The sequence below is a fragment of the Alligator sinensis genome, unplaced genomic scaffold (assembly GCF_000455745.1).
Source record: "Alligator sinensis unplaced genomic scaffold, ASM45574v1 scaffold253_1, whole genome shotgun sequence".
NCBI classification, from domain to species: domain Eukaryota; kingdom Metazoa; phylum Chordata; order Crocodylia; family Alligatoridae; genus Alligator; species Alligator sinensis.
The window spans coordinates 1,134,911-1,151,635 of record NW_005842147.1 but is presented as its reverse complement, the minus strand read 5'-3'; the positions used below and the strand labels follow the sequence as shown (position 1 = coordinate 1,151,635).

Sequence of the window (16,725 nt, the reverse complement as noted above, 5' to 3'; positions counted from 1 at the left end):
CCCTGCTGCAAAAACATATATATTATATATGTATAAATGTGCCCCTATCAAAACCTGCCTCCATCATCTCATAGAATCTAGGATAAAGAAAGTTTCCCATCTTATGAATATTTTAGGCCTAGAGTAATTTTCCTGTGGCTTTTTTTTTTTGTCATCAAATGATGAAGCCCATTATAAAGCTTCCTCATTACACAATCTTAATTAAACTGAAGTTTCTTTACCTTGATTTATTTTATTATTTTATTGTAACCGTGACTTTGGATGATGAAGTTGCAAATTCCTGTGCCCAAATCATCAACTTGAAGGATACATTTCTGCCATGGATGCCTTCTGAACTCCTTCCTATAGCGGTAACCATTTCATTTCAGGCAGTTAGTGCTCTCTTTGAGGAAGGGACTGTCTCCTCCTTCTGTGTTTGTTCACTGCCAGGCACAATGGGATCCTGATCCCTGAGCATAGTTCCTCTCTTTCTCTGCTTCTATTAAATGCTACTAATCCAGCCAAAACTATCCTATGCTGACATGCTCGTGTTGATGAAGCCGTTTCCCATAAAGTCCTCTCATATCTAGAGTAGAGGTAAGTGTCCGCTCTCCCCCTTTCTAAGCCAGCACATTCCAGTGTATTCTATTATCTTGAAAAGGACAGTGTCTAAATGGCTGTTTGGTTGAATCAATATTGTTACAGGTTGGCTTTGAACTTGAAAGACATGTCCAAACCCATGCCGGGAAAGATAAGCCTATGTATATGGATCTGTCCCAGTGTTTTGAAGTACCCACACAGTCTCTCCAAATAGTTACAAACGTTATTACCTAGTGCGTTCTTTAAAGGAGAAGGGACTTCTCTGCTTGCTAGTGTTGACAATTATAAAGCTTTATCTACTTTTCTGTAATTTTATTGACATATAGATGTCCCTTCAGTTCCCTTTCTTTTGATTGCATTTGATTCTTATAAATACATTAAAATATCAGATTTATTTATTTTTACTGTGCATTTAAAAATGTTGATCACTCTCTCTTTTGGGCACAGTGAATTCTTTTGGAGAGACATCCTTGAAGCACACATTTCTAAGAATGCAAAATTCTCAAGGTGGGAATCTCTCAGGACAAAGGAATATTTATTGAAACTGTTACTCCCTTGCAACCATTATCTTAAGAAATCAGTAGTCAGCCACTCCAATTCCCAAGCGAAGTGTTCTATAGCTTTCCGATCATCTCTTATTCTTAGCTGACATTCTTTTCCAAAGAACTCCTTCCTCATGCTAGGACAGGAACTAAGCAGGCCAGGCACCTCAGGAAGTGTGGTGTGAGCTGCTTGTTGTTCGTCTTGTGGCTGATTCCAGTAGCTCAGAACTCTGGTTCCAGGGAATTCCTACTATTCTCTCCCTCTCCCGCATGTGCTCCCAAGCCCAAGTGTGCAGACCCAATAGATAGCAACAATCTCAAGAGATAGCAGCAGTTAGAGATAAGAGAGAATTACTTTGCTGTATTTCCTTCCCTCCTCCTCAGTATAAAAATCTCTCAGTAAACAATTCTCCCAGAAGTGTGCTAGAATTCATCCCAGTGAAGCAATATTCTGCCAGAAGACAGAAAGGCAAAAATATTTGATACACATCCCGTACACTTGACTGAGCACAAAGCAAGTGTGGGCAAATGCCCCGTGTGTTTTTGGAGGGCATTTTTAGAGCTGAACTTTACCAAATATATGCAATCCATTTGTAAATTAGCAGATCTACCCCTTCAAAGACAGTAGGGCATCCTGGCATAAGACATAGCATGGGATGCTGCCTACAGCTTTGCATCTTCATTTTATTACCTAGCTTTCATACTTTGGAAATTGTAATCACCTCTCCATTATCCTCAAAATAAAAACATCATTTTGCATTATTTTCTGTTGTTGACAATTTTAACAGAAGGACTGAATACTGATAGTTTTCAGCCAAAGAATGATGAAGGCAGACTAGGCCAGATATATTTCTGGCCTCTACTATAGAATATCATAATGTCATTCTCGCTGAATACTTTCTTCGCTCCAATCCTGCTACTTATCTCTTTGTAGTGGGAAAAGGCTGTAGCTCCCACGTGGCCCTTCGCATCTGGCTTACTGGCTTCTCCCTACCTCCCTGCCCCAGACACTCTGAATCACATTGCAGAGCTCTTCTCCATGGAAGTGACTCCTAATTTTCTCCCCAATAAAACAATTAAAGCTTCTTCTTGATGGCCTAATAGCTCCATACTTGATCATTCTTCCTAAACCCATGCCATTATCTTCAAATCCTGCTTACCACTTGTACAAATGCTAACTATTGTGATAATGTATCTGCATGTAAACATTCTAATCAGCTGTGAAGCACAGGTGTACTTTGGTATGAAGGACAGCTTGTAAGAATAAATTGTACGCTACTGAACTACCAGTGAGTCAATTCCTGACTCAGAATATTAATCTTATTAACTGAACGTGATCGTCTCACTGCATTTTATTTTTATTTTATTCTATTGTCAAGCTGATAGACATTTGCTCATTCTGATTTTTGCCAGAATCTTTTGACCAGAAAATTAAATATGCAGTCACAATTTTGCAGTTTTTCTTAACTCAAAATTTTCTCCAGTCTCATATGAGATTTGGAACTCTGGTGCAGAAATGTCTTTAAAAAGTTGTAATAGATTCCCCTTCTCCAGTGGATCTGTTACTATATTTGCTCAAATAGAAGATGAGATTTCCCCCCCCCCCGCAAAATCAGCATGGGGAAAATAGCCCCTCATTTTACATTCACATAAAAGGAAACCTCATTAAATACATTGTTTACCATTAAACTCCTGCCAAAAGCAGCACGTGCTTAGTAATAGAAGCCAACTATGAAGTTGATTAAATGCAGCTAATACTAAGCATGACTATAAAACAGATGGCCCACATTGGGTAAATATGCAGATAAGAATTTTTTTTTTGGGGGGGGGGGGGGGGGAAAGAGGGGTGTCCCTGCAGTTTATCCGAATAAGCTGTATGGTAGTGCATGCAATCCCTGCAGCACTGAGTCTTTCAAGGCATGGTGAGCCACTACACTGCATACATTTTGACTTGCACTTAAATTTCCACAGTTGAGCTGTGCCCTTCTTTCCTATTTCCAATGATTCCTGTTTCTTTACAGGCCATAAGTGTCTCTTAAACATCATCATCAAATGGGGCCTCAAAACAGTTTGCCCAGAATCCCTGTTACCCCTTCTCTCAGCCTGTTACATATGATTAGTGTGGCCCCACCCTCCGTGAGGTGGAACCAGACCAGATTGGTCTGTAACTCATCTGCATATAAGTTTTTGAAGGATTCTAAGACTCATGATGAGAGCACCCAGTTCATCATGGAGGGCCGATTAGCACCTGGGTTCTGTGCGTGTGGGGGGAGGAGGTATTTGAACACACATACTGAGCAGTGCTGAGCTGTAGGGTCACCATGGCTAGAAATGCCATTGACTGTGCTGGGGCCTAGCCCAACAAAATATTAAATCATGAGCCTTTTGGCTTTAAACTAATATCATGGATTGAAGCAGAACCAAGAAGTGCAGGGGCATGTAGCATTCATACTGGGTGATGAAAAAATTCAGTGGGAGTTCATACAGCACTATGCAGGGTGGAGGACCCTCAGAGCCAGATACCAGAACCATATGGAGTGGTAGGCTAGTGTTAAAGGGAAAACAAGAGATTTCTTCCAACAGACCAGCAAAAGATGAGCCTGGATGCAGAGGAAGCACCTAGGGTTGCAGAGCCTACACAAGCAGGTGACTTGGGGTTGGGATGTGAGGGAGGCCATTGTTGGAGGTCAAGACCCAGATCAGGACCTGGTATAGTCAACAGACCAGGAAGATCTTCCTGGTCAGGGGGGGAAGGGGGGAAAGGGATCTGCCTACTTTAGCAGGTTAAAGAAAACCAAGAAGGCAAGATGTATGAGGAGAGACTGAGAAATTTGGGACTCTTCAGTCTGGAAAAGAAGACTCAGGAGGGGACTTGGTGGCAGCCTACAGTTACACAAAAGGGGTTCATCAGGACCTGCGAGAACAACCATTCATCAGAGCTCCCCAAGGGATCACAAGGTCTAACGGCTGTGAACTCCAGGAAGGCTTATTTAGACTAGATATAAGGAAAATATTCTTTATGGTGAGAGTGTCCAGGGTCTGGAACAGACTCCCCCCAGATGCAAGCACCTACTCTGGACTCTTTCAAAAAACATCTGGATATTTTTCTTGCTGGGATCACTTGATCCCAGCTGACTTGCTGCTTATGGCGGGGGGGGGGCTGGACTCAGTGATCTCATAAGGTTCCTTCCAGCCCCTAATGTCTACGAATTGAAGAGGGAGGCCATGACCAGCTTGATAGATGGAGCAGGAGTGAGCCACTGGTTGAATAAAGGGATGCAGGAAGGTAGTAAAACACTGGAACAGGCTACCCAGAGAGGTTAGGGAGTTTCCATCCTGAGAGGTTGTTAAGATCTGGCTAAACAAAGCCCTGGCTGGGATGATCTAGTTGGGAATGGTCCTGCTTTGAGCTGGGGTTTGGAGTAAATGACCTCCTAGGGCCTCTTCCAACCCTAATTTACTATGATTCTATGCTGGAAACAACAGTGGCCTTCTACCAAGAATTGTGCATGGCATGGACAGAGGACCTGGGGCCCTTTGGGGGGGGGGGCGGGGGGCCCCGGGGGGGGGGGGGGGGAAGAAAGGGAAGGGAAATGAGAGCCAAAAGTTGAAATGGCCATTGGAGGAGATCACCAAAAGTCTCCAGAGCTTCAAGAACATTATGACTTCTGGAGCAGGAGTTCTGCATTACCTTCTGGGGCCATGTGGGTCCAGACCTGCTGGATGTATATAAGAAATGACTGCAGGATGGCCACCTTGAGGCCAGGATGGATCAGGACCTCATAGCCCTTCTTTTCAAGAAGGGGGTAAGGAAGGAGTTGAACTGGAAACTCAGGTGCTCCTGAACTTCAACCAATGACCAGAGTCTCTACCAAGGGCTTTAAGTCTATTATAAGTATGGTGATCCATGAGGACCAGTCATTCACAGGCCCAGGGTGACAGATCCATGGAGCCTTGCTGTAGCTGTGGGACACACTGTGGTACCAACAAGAGAAAGGGCAGAAAAATCACCATGTTGAACTCTGACCTGGAGAAGACTTCCAAGTGAATGTCTCACCAGTTCCTGTTTGAAACACTGAAGAAGATAGCAGTCCCCCCCAAACCTTCGTCACCTGGATAAGGATGCAGTACCTGGTTTGAGCAGCAGAGTGCTGATGAATTGGTTCCTGACCACCCCAATCATGATGGAGTCAGGTGTCCAGTAGGACTGCCCACTCTCTGCAGTCCTGTTCATCTGTGTGTTGGAACCGCTGGCCCAGCAGCTCAGGTGAGATCCCGGGATCAGCAGAGTACAGATCTCCAGGGGAAGCAAGGCAGAGACAAGGGTGCTGTGACCAGTGAGAAGTGTTACAACATACCCAGGTATAGAGTGGTGGCAGGGGCCAAAAATCAACATGGGTAAGAGCACCTGCCTAGTACTGAGGGAAATCAGGGAGTCATTGGCCCTGGGGGTCTGTGTCCCCCATGATAAGGTGCAGAGCTTTGGGGTGGAATTTGACTCAAAGCTGAACAGACAAAAAGCATGGAAAAGGACTGAGGCCAAAGTTAGACAGAGACTGGGGCTGTGGAACATGCACTGCCTATCGGTGGAGGAGGAGAGGTGTACATGGCACTCATGAGGGCATTGTTGCTTCTGTAAACCAGTACTATTGGGTGTGTCTATACTATACACTGCACTAGTATTCCCCCCCCCCCCCCCCCCCCCCCCCCCACAAAAAACCGCCCCCCCAACTCAGAGCAAATCACCTATAGAAGCCAAAGATCCATGTGCATCTTGTGTGGCTGCAGATGGGAGAAGGTTGCAAGGACCACACTGTACAAAACAAAACAGACCGGTGGCCAAGGAATGCCATATGTCCTGCTGTTCCTCTGGGCCAAGTACATGAGCCAGATCTGTGACTTGGCAGCCAGGGCAGATTCCAAAATAGTTTGCTTCATGAAGTACTTTGCGGGGCACCTGCTTTGATACTGTTGGGTGTACACACTACTCAACACATGCCTGTGGACCATGGACCCACCGTGGTTCTACAGAGTCCTGGGCCACCTCTGGGACAGATACAAATTATGCAACAAGGTCCAAAAGACCGCAACAAATGACTGTAAGATGCAGAAGGTGGTAAGGGCAAAAGATAGACTGTCACCTATGAACGTACTATCCAGCAACAGATGCCAGGGAATGAATGCCACGTGGGAGTGAATCTTCTAAAAGGACCTGCAAAAGGAGCACAGGGACTTGGACTGGCACGTAACCTTCCACTCCCTGTGTGGGCACTGAGATATAGAGGGGCAGAAAGACTCACCAGGCTGCTCCAGGCAAACCTACCAGGGCAGGAGGAAACAATTGATCACCTCCTCTGGAGCTGTCTGTACAACAGGGAAGTGTGGGGGAGAGCAAATTAATTCCTCCAGATGGTGACAGGAGTCAAGATCCTGACCAGAGAAGCAGGGCTGCTTGGACACCTAAGCAAGGAGCAAGGGACCCCAACAGCCTGCTTTGACCAGTTCACATCCTGCTTCAGAAATGCCCTGAGGAATACTAGGAACCTGCTTGTGTATAGGCACATGAATCTCTCAGTTAAGGACTTCATCAGAATGGGAGTCCTCTTGCAATATAGCTGTACTACAAGACAACAGAAGGAAATGGAGAGAAGATTGTAAAAGACACATGGAAGAGGAAAGAATGGCATGGACCGTTCAAGAATGGGCCCCCTAAGAGAAAACACCAACAACGGCGATGATGGGGAAGAAGATGATGATAGCAATGAAGAGGGGGTGAGCAACAAGGACAACATAATGCAACACAGACTAAGGACTGGAGAAAGAAATACAAGGGGATGGAAAGAGGAGGGGAGTGTAGAGAGCATGGAAGTTGCTTTGTATGATTGTAAAGGTTAAAGGAGATGTGCATGTGGGTATGCAGTTGCAGTTACTGTAGTGGGGGATGATGATTGTTAATTGTAGCTGTATGTTATGGACTGTCAAGTGAGTGGTGTCAGTTATGAACCAGGACAGTAAAGGTGTGTGTGTAATATATGTTAACGAACAAAATGAAATGCAAAAGTTCTTGCTATATAGAAGTAGGTTCAAAACTGTTGCTTAAAAGTGTGTTTATGGAGTACCCATGTTAAAACTGGAAGTAACTTAAAAAAAAAAAAAAAAAGATAATATGCTTTGATTCCAGATGAACTAAGTCTATGGGTACTTATAGCGGTTTGTATATTGACGAATTCCTGTAAGTCAGTATTTTCAAGTTTGTTCTTTACTTCCATGTGCTCAGGGACAGTGGAGTATGACAGTAAAGAGGGCAGAGAGGAAGGGAAAGAAGCTCAGGGGGTGGGGGCAGAGGGCAAGGGGGCCACCCAAACCCCTAGATTTAAAATCCCCTGCTGTAGCAGTGGGAGCGGGACAAATTCAAGGCAAACCTCCAAAAATTATAACAAAGTTATTAAGTTTTTTACATATAGGTTCCAATTACTGAGGGGGGGGGTGATGTATGAGTAAATACTTATGTTTGAGTAAATACAGTAACTTATACCACCTGGGCCTGTCTTTAGTGAAAATGACTGATGCACTGAATAAAGACTGTATTATTGGTCACTTGCATTTCACCCAGGTTAATAATTACCATAAAGACCCTCCAAAGATAGCAAGACTGTGGAAAATTGGGCTCCCAGAGATGTACCCGATTATTAGGGGTGCGCAAAACGGGCCCTATTCAATTCAGATTTGGCCCAAATCTGGGACAGTGATTCGATTCGGATTACTGTCCCCGATTCGATTCAGCCAAATCCAAATTTGAAGATTTGTTGCCGATTCGGAGAATCAGCAATTTGGCAATAGATATAGCTTTAAATGTTTTTTCTACATACCTCGAGATACTAGGCACAGCTTGAGATTGCTGCGATGCTGGGGTGGATGGAGCGTCCCACAGGAGCTCAGGGAAGGGGCCCCTGCATGTTTGGCAATGAATATGCATGTGGACCGGAAGTACTTCTGGTCCACTTCCAGGTCTGCCAGGGAGCATGCTGAGCCTCCCCCCCAGCTCAGCAATTGGCTATGAGGGGGGGCCCCAGGTGCTCCCCCAGACCCAGGAGTCACCAATTGCCGAGCCGTGGGGGTGTGGGGGGCCTGCACACTCCCTGGCAGAGGACCAGAAGTGCTTCTGGTCCACTTCCAGGTGTGCTGCCGAGCACGCCGCATGCCCCCCCCATGCTCCTGTGGGACACTCCATCTGTCCCAGCAGAATAGCATTTACAAGCTGCGTGGTACCTTGAGGCATGTAGAAAAAACCCCCAAACATATAAAGCTATGTCTATGTTTGAATTGCCGAATCTCTCCAAATCGATTTGGAGGGTTCCAATTCAGTTCGGAGAAATTAAAGGGTCTCCTGATTCGATTTGGGGATTCAGCCACTGAACTGAGCTGAATCTCTGACCAAAGCTTCACACAGCCCTACTGATTATGGGGAATGGGTATGTGGGTGTCTAAGTAATAGCAGTGCTCTGTCACTATTAAGCTGCTGTTTCTCTATGAAACGTACATAATACAATACACATTACAGATCTAGACAGTTATTGTTAAATTAGCCCTTGAATCATATAATGTCCAATAGATGCATCTACATCATCTGTTAAGCATGCCAAAATTGGTGTGCTTGAACAAAGTGTTGTATACCTGGGGTTTGTATATCTGGGTAATTTAATTGATGACAGCATGGCAAGTAATTTATTCAAAGTGATCCCTCAATTATCCCATACTAGTTTGTATTAAATACACAACAGTTCTTGAAGAAAATGTAGCTTTTTGAATGGCTGTGGAAATGGGATCCTGTGCAAGTTTAGCTTTCTTTAAACAGCACCACTTCAACAGTATTGACAACATTACAAATTTCCTGAATTTGTCCATGAGCTCTCCAAGGATGATGGCAAATGAAGCAGTCAGCACCTCCTATTGTTCCACCCTTACGAATATACTTTCACTGTATTGCTACATTTTTAAATGAGCACTCTCAGTGGATTAATAAGAGACAGGAAAAGTGATTGTACTCAAAGCCAAGATTGCGTGCAAATACACACCAAGATAAAGTCTCCAACTGTGAACAAGGTTGACAGTGGTTAATATTAGCTTTGAGTTTTCCCCTCTCCAATATTGTATCCAAGATCAACGTTCAAAAACAGTCAAGCGCTAACAACGCAGAGTCTAATCTTTCAAACTTGATTCCCCAAGTGAAAAAAGAGAAAGAAGAAAATGACTCCAAAGTGATCCCTAGAAATTCAAGGGAGCCATTTCCTTGAATAAGGCAGAAAACAGTGAGCAAATTGTGGCAGGATCAGGTCTAGAACTTGTCAACCCAAAATGTGTGTCATTTCACTAATTTGCTAAAATGCCCTTTTGCTTCTCAGTGCCCAAGGCAAAGAGTCTCAGCTGGCTTGGTCTTGTGCTTTCTGGGTCATAATAAAGTTCTATACCAGCTCATTTGCCAGCTGTTACTGGGAACAGGGGGAGAGAGAAAGGGGAGGAGTCTTATCAATGGGAAATTTTATCCAGGGAGTGAGAGGTGTTTCAGGAATACAAGGAATTTAAGCAAGGAGTTTTCCGTGGAATTCAAATTATTTTTCCTCTTCTTGGGCATGCTAAGTTTCCTCCTCATTCAGACATGCTGACTCTCTCTTCCACATTACCAGAATCTATCTAAAACTTCTGCTTCTGTTGCTGGTTTTTACCACCCTGAACAACTGATCCTTTATTTTTGAAGTATCATATTTTAGTTAGAGGGTATAGGTATATTTTCAAACAAGGGGTAGCGGGAGCAATAGGTATCTATTACTCCAAGACAGACACCTAACCCTAATCATCATTACCTGGAAACATCCATAAAGGAGCATGTTACAGTAGAATTAGCAACCTGCTGCCCGACTGTCAATTCTTATGGACAGTTAGTGTAGACAGCACTAGGAGGTCTTCTTGTCCTCCTTCCAGTAGACAGTGTATTATGGCCATCATAAATACAGCTGTCTAAGAAGTACAACTGTGGCTGCAGAATGACACTGACACTGCTTTATGGCCTAGAGCAGTTGGGGCCAACCTTTTTCCCCAGGTGAGTCACAAATTAGCCTTACATCGGCTCCAAGTGCCACTCCAATCGCGCTCCTCTATTGATCTCCTGCTCTGCCTTCTGCTTCCTGTCCCCTCCATGATCAGGTCATGGACCATGCAGAGAGGCTCCGTGCGCCACTTGTACCACTTGCGCTACAGGGTGGCCACCTCTGGCCTAGAAGGAAAATTTCTTCCCTTCCCCTTGAAAGCTTCCCCAGGATTTCACATTCCGGAAAGAAGAGGCTAGGACTAAGTTTTCCATACTGTTCAGCCCTATTCACACCAATGGAATTCCACCCATTTGTCCCACAGACAAAGTGGCCATTCATGTTTGTGGAGCACTTCTGCGTACTTAGATAAAGGATGTGCTGCAAATTTGGTTGTTGTTATTCCTATAGGCAGATAAACCATCTGCACGCATCAAGGGGCTGAGCTGCCCCAGGCCACATTGGCAGGTCAGTAGCAGAGCTGTCCACAGAACCTAGCCAACTTTCTCTTCCCATTCTCCATTTTAAATACTGAACCACACTTTCTCTCTGGAGACAGCATCCATAACTTTAGTTCAGTTTAGGGCCTGGTTTGGAGGGATGGGGAGGAGAGCCAATGAAAGCACAAAGCTTCCTATTTTGTATTACTCTTTCAGCTCTCTCTTCTCTTATCAAACTTGATTTCTGTATTACTACCTGACTTACACCCTTCAATAAGCACTTTCAAGGATAGTTCACAACGCCTGCAATAAATGGAAATAAACTAAGGGCTCCCTGTTGTGTAGAGCTTATTGATTTTAAAACTCATTCAAACAGCTCTATCAATAGTAGCATGTAACGGAACTCATCATTTATAAACTGGCTCTTCCAGAGATCAAAGGCCTGTCAAGGCAACAATTAGTTCTGGTAATTCATCAACTGTGAGGTGGAGAGAGAAGGGCAGTTCTGCATCAGCTCCTGTCCAAAGTTGTTACTGTAGTGAAAGCCAGGTAGGACATACAGGGCAGTCATTTGCTGCATACTTCACTTCTGAAGATGTTTTTTCAGCTTCTCCGATACCTGAACTGATGTGTAAGTCTATAAAGGTGAAAAGGAGGCATTTCTTAGCCTACTCAAGTCACCCAAGCCATGAGTTATCCATCTCTTCAACAATGCCACTGTCAGAGCCCCACAGAGTTGTTAAATAAACTGGAATGCATCAAGGAGGCAAAATGGGCCCATTTTGTCTTTTGAACCTATAAAACACTCAGACTTTTGAGGCTGAGCTGATGAGAGACTGTGTATAGCCTCTCTCATGGCCATTCTCACCCTCACACAAACTCTGCATGAACACATGGGCTCAGATAAATGTTTAACCTGAACTTTAGGCTTGTGACCATCACTGAAATAGAATAGAAGTAAATTCCATGGAAAAAAAAAACACAACAGTTCTGCCTCATTGCTTGTGGCATTATCTAACACTGGGTGGTGGTTTGGACACACCACTGAAAACATTTTTTGGGGAAGCTGCACACTGACTTTAGCTGCACCAATCTAACCAATGGTCTGTGGAGTTAAATAGGGTTTTAATCAGGACAGAATATGCTTTGAGTTCAGAATGTTCTGATAATGGAAAGGAAAGTAGGTCCAAAGCACACTTCATACTCAGAAGAGTCATTCAAGGTTAGAAATACAGTAAATCACACTTTTTATCTCACACACATAGTTAGCCAATGTCTAATGAAAGGAGACCTGGGCGACTTTGAATTTGCTTACCTTGTGTGTATGCTTTATGACACAGGATTCTTTTCTTATTCACTAGGATGGTCTTGTGTCTGACATCTAACTCCTGCAGGGGCTGGCTTTGTGATCCCTGCATTCTTTCAACATATCCCACACCAAAAATACAGAGAGGGAAATTCACATAGGTGGAGGGTTCTGCAAAAGTTGCATTTGTTTGCAGGAGCAGAACCTAAATAAAAAAAAACAAACAAACAAGAGGTTCAGTTTTGCTTGGAAACAAAGTGTAAATCTTTTCAGTGATTTCAGCTGGCTTTGAATTGGGACAAAATGATCTGTTATTTAAGTGGGAAGCTGCTGTATGAGTGAAGTAGCTTTAAAACTAGAACCTGTAAATTAATAGCTTAAAATCATATTTCTTGGAAACTATGGAGTCACCTAGGACAGCCAGCTGCTATACTGCAGAAGCAGGTAAAGTTTGAACCCTCTCTGACGTACATGTGTGCACCTGGGTGGTATGTTAGGAGCAGGGTGCAAGTGCCATTGCCTTACATACTTCAGAGAATCAATAAGAAACATAATTATGTAAAGAGTTAATAAATAAGTTATAATACATGTCTACCATCAAGCTATAGAAGGTAAATGAGAAGGGATTTTCACGAATCACCTTTCTTATGTAAAAGAATAATGTGCTCTGCATACATGTTATGATGTGCTACTAAAAACAATACAAAACATTATCATCTGAAGTACTGTATTAACATTTCCTATTTGGAGGTGTTCTGTGGATTTAAAGAATTCTTAATTAATGGAAACTGCACAGGGTGGTGCAAGAAGTCTGTTTGCACATATTAGCCGCTTAGAATTTTCCTCAGTTGCTGTATCCCATTATAAGCGTATGGAAATCAGGGAGTAAAGTATATTTGAACTGTACAGGCTCCATTTTCATCCCAGCATCAAGAATCTTTGAACCCTTTTTCCCTTGCTACCTAAAGGCAGCTCTCTAACGCATCGGTTAAGTAGCCCATGTACAGGAAAAAGATCTCTCTCCGTGTCAGATGAGATGTACAGTCAACAGACAAGATCCCAGGGGGTATCCTGCAAGGTATGTCATGTATGGATATTGTCACTGTTCTTGTTTTACACTCCGAGCAATGGTATTCCAGCCATACCTGCTGGAGGAGATGAAAAAGGTCAAGCTAAACTATAAAAAAAAAAAAAAAGAGAAATCCGCCCAACCCTGCTGAACACTCTCAGCCTAATTCAGCAAAGCTCTTAAGCATGTGTTTATTGTTAAATATGAGTATTCTTCAAGTCAATGGCTAAGAAGTACCTCATGGGATTTAGTCTACAGTTGTTTGCATGGGCACTTCTAGACCTGAACATCCCGAGATTAACCAGAAACATGTTTGTTTTCTCTCAGTTGGAGCAACTGTCAATTGGAACACATTTTGCCTAAATACATAGCTCAGTAAAGCATCATGAATTTGAAGGCATGTCCTGAATGTTACTCAATTTGTTCTGATTAGGAATAAGAAATGAGGAGGGTGGGGAGGAAATCCAATGAAAGTGTAAAATGAAAAGTGAAGAGAATAGGCAGAACGATAAAGAAAAAGAAAGACCCGGATTCACTAAAACACTTGCACACATGCCTAGCTATCAGCATATGACTATTTCTTTCCACTGTAGTTGGGTTCCTTAATAACTGGCTGAACTAGGTTACAGAAAATAGGAACGTTGGTAGTATCAACAGGTAGAGGCATAGTGCACTGTTGCAGGGCTCTGGGCAGTGCTGGCCATTGGAGAGTGGGGAGGATAGTCTTACCTGCCCCAGCTTTCTCCGCAGTAACAGGGACACGGGCTACTACAGCCAAGGAGAAAACTTGCTGCACACTGGTTGCAGGAGGGGCACTGGAATGCCCCCCTTTCCACTGGAAATCTTCGCTATGTCAGTTGTAGCAGCCCCACAGCATAGGCTCCTTTGGGGCTGGCCCTGGTGCCCCGTTTTTGCCAAGCGGCAGACCTAGGGGGGGCAGGGAGAAGAGTTGCACCTCCCATGGCCAAAATCCTGTGGGGTGGCCGCTGTTTTGCTCCTCTCCCGTATGGTTGGGTGCCACAGGGCTGCACCCGCATAGCAAAGGCTCCTAGGGGTGATTCCAACACCAAAATGGCTTCAAGGACAGCTGCCTCACTCCCCCCTCCCGATATGCTACTGAAGACGGGAAAATGTAAAGACAGTACATTTAGCCTAGTTATGGCATATTGTGTCAGCCTTATGTTGGAAGCTGTTCTTTTATCACTTGTTTACAATATAATTTTTTTCTAGCTAAGGGGAAAAAAAGTGCTTGTTTTTTTTTTTTTAAACTGAATCTCCTTTGGAAAAAAATAAACACAAGCCAGGCTTAAATTACAGGAGAAAATAGCTAGTGAACTCAAACCAGTTTTACAGATGAAAAAACCCCCAAAACTTGGAGAGGCTCATAAAACCTCAAATTCCACTGGATTTGTCCATTCCCGATTCCAACTTTCATGGAGCCAAAGCATGCACAGGCAAGTTGTCCCACTGCTTTCAAAAATGATTTTTTTTTTTAAATTACTTCATTTATTATCAAATATCTGCTAAAGAATTTTTTTTTAAAAAAAAAAGAGAGCGCTTTAGCATCTTATGCTGATTACAATTCTGACTTGCCTAGTCAGAGTCATACAATAAAGTCCTGGGACTTTCTGGGCCAAAATCTGCTCTTCTTTCAGCTGGTGCACCATCCAGGAACTTATCCCAAGCACAAAGGATATAGTGGTGGCTTATTTAGTGATATTGAGAAGGAGGCTTCACTGTAATATTTTAATCAAACATTTGGCTCACTTGAGGTATAAGAGAAAGAAGAACAAGAGACGTTGTTTTGGCTGAGTTTTCTAGCTTCATTCACACAATGCTTATGCAGGGAAAACAGATACTACTAGTGCCTTTGTATGTTATCTCTAGCATTCCGTCTCTCTATGGATCTTTTCTTTTCACCATGTTTTTTTTTCCCCCTCCACTTAATCAAAGAACCTAATTTCTGTCTCTTGTATCCAAAGGAATATTGAGAGAGGCTTCCAAATTAAATAAAGATATCAATCAAGAATGGAAACTAGATTGGCCACATGAGAGTCCTATTAATAGTACCATGATGCTGATGAGGTCAGACTAGGAATTGATATGGTTTGATACACACAATGGTAAACAATCTGCCACAAAAAAGGCAAACAGATATTTTTTTAAGCAGAGGTTATCCAGATCACTGTATTTTGTAAATAGAGAAACATGTTTTAGAGTCTAAATTTAACCTAGTGTGAGGAAACATGAACAAAGAAACTAGCATGTTGCTGAATAAATTCTATATGTAACATTAGGACATACTGGATGTTTTATTGTGCAGCAAGTCATGATAACGTGTCACAGATCATAATAGGCATTTGTGGAAGAATTAGGTCAGAATGGTGTAGATAAGAAAGAAGGAATTTCATTAACATTGTGTTATTTTCCCAACTTGTAACTTCAGTCACATTTGGAAGTTTTATTTTTTGGTATGCTCATTTTAGCATTTCATTCCAAGGAACTTTTGTCCAGAGAAAATAAAATTGGGTCATCCAGAAAGGAACAAAAATCATATTAAATGCCCAGCAATTATTTAATTCAAGTCAGTGCTGGGCAGAAATGGTTTTCCTGACTAGCAAAGCATTTAAATATTTCAATTATTTTTCCATCTCACATGGGGGTGAAGCAAAGACTCTTAGAAATCATCATGAGAAGTCAAAGGTAGGAGGGAAAGTGCCCCACACTTGTGGTCATGGCATGCCTATGGAATGCAAGAGAATCGAGTTCTAGCCTAGGGGTGGGCAAAATGCAGCCTGCAGGCCGGATGCGGCTCACCAGGCTATTCTATCTGGCCTGCAGGGCCCCTAAAAAAATTTAGAAAATTCATATTTATCTGCCCCTGGTTGCCTGTCATGCGGCCCTTGATGGCTTGCCAAAACTCAGGAAGCGGCCCTCCACCCGAAATAATTGCCCACCACTGTTCTAGTTCCTGCTCTGAACAAGATAGAGTTTGGACTTGAATGCAAGTCTACCACACCCAACTGAATGTTGTTGACCAATGGCCTGTTGGCTACCTGAGATAAAGGTTTAATCTCTTTCTTGAGAAGCAATGCTTTTCTGGGCCACACAAACTCATGCCCGGAAAGGGAAACAGATTACTGTAAATAAAGTGAAAGTTCTGATAAACAGTAATTTTCCAAAGGGGGAGGAAGAGGCTCAGAGAAAGAATTCTGACCTGCTTTAGCTGAGTGCAATTACAGTAAAGGTGGAATTGTCTTGTAGTCCTTAAATCAAGATGCATAGCCATTGTTTTCAAAAGGAATTTTGCTCAAGCTGGTTTACTTTAAGTAATATATACTGCTAAAGGTGGGGACCTCAATGCCCACAATCCAGAAGAGAGGGTACCAACATTAAGGCCCTCTGCCTCACCCTCTTTATTTCCCCGCCCCCCAAGAAGGGATTCTGACCTATCTGTAGAAAAAAGATTTGTGCTTTCCATGTTTACATAAATGTATCAAGTTCAAAATTCCATGTATTAGCTTGATTATACTGAAACATGGGCAATCTAGACACAAGATAAATTCCTGACCGGCACCACATTTCAACAAAACGTTTCCCAAGCAGAAAATGTTGTCTTGTCAGAATCAAAACTTCTTGTAGAAAACACAAAATTTCTGTCATGGGGGTTTCTTGTATACAAGATGACATTTTGCAGTGGGAAAGA

General features: G+C 43.1%; 1 long non-coding RNA gene across 1 annotated transcript in view; it reads right to left on the bottom strand.

The window, feature by feature from the left end:
* Positions 1-9,447: 9,447 nt before the first annotated feature.
* The window catches only part of LOC102379525, an 8,790-nt gene continuing 1,512 nt past the window's right edge, over positions 9,448-16,725 (bottom strand). Inside the window, exons 2-3 of the long non-coding RNA XR_324055.1 lie at positions 11,960-12,155; positions 9,448-11,281 (exon numbers count right to left, since the gene is read on the bottom strand). This is a non-coding gene — a long non-coding RNA (uncharacterized LOC102379525). The remainder of the gene's footprint in view (positions 11,282-11,959; positions 12,156-16,725) is intronic.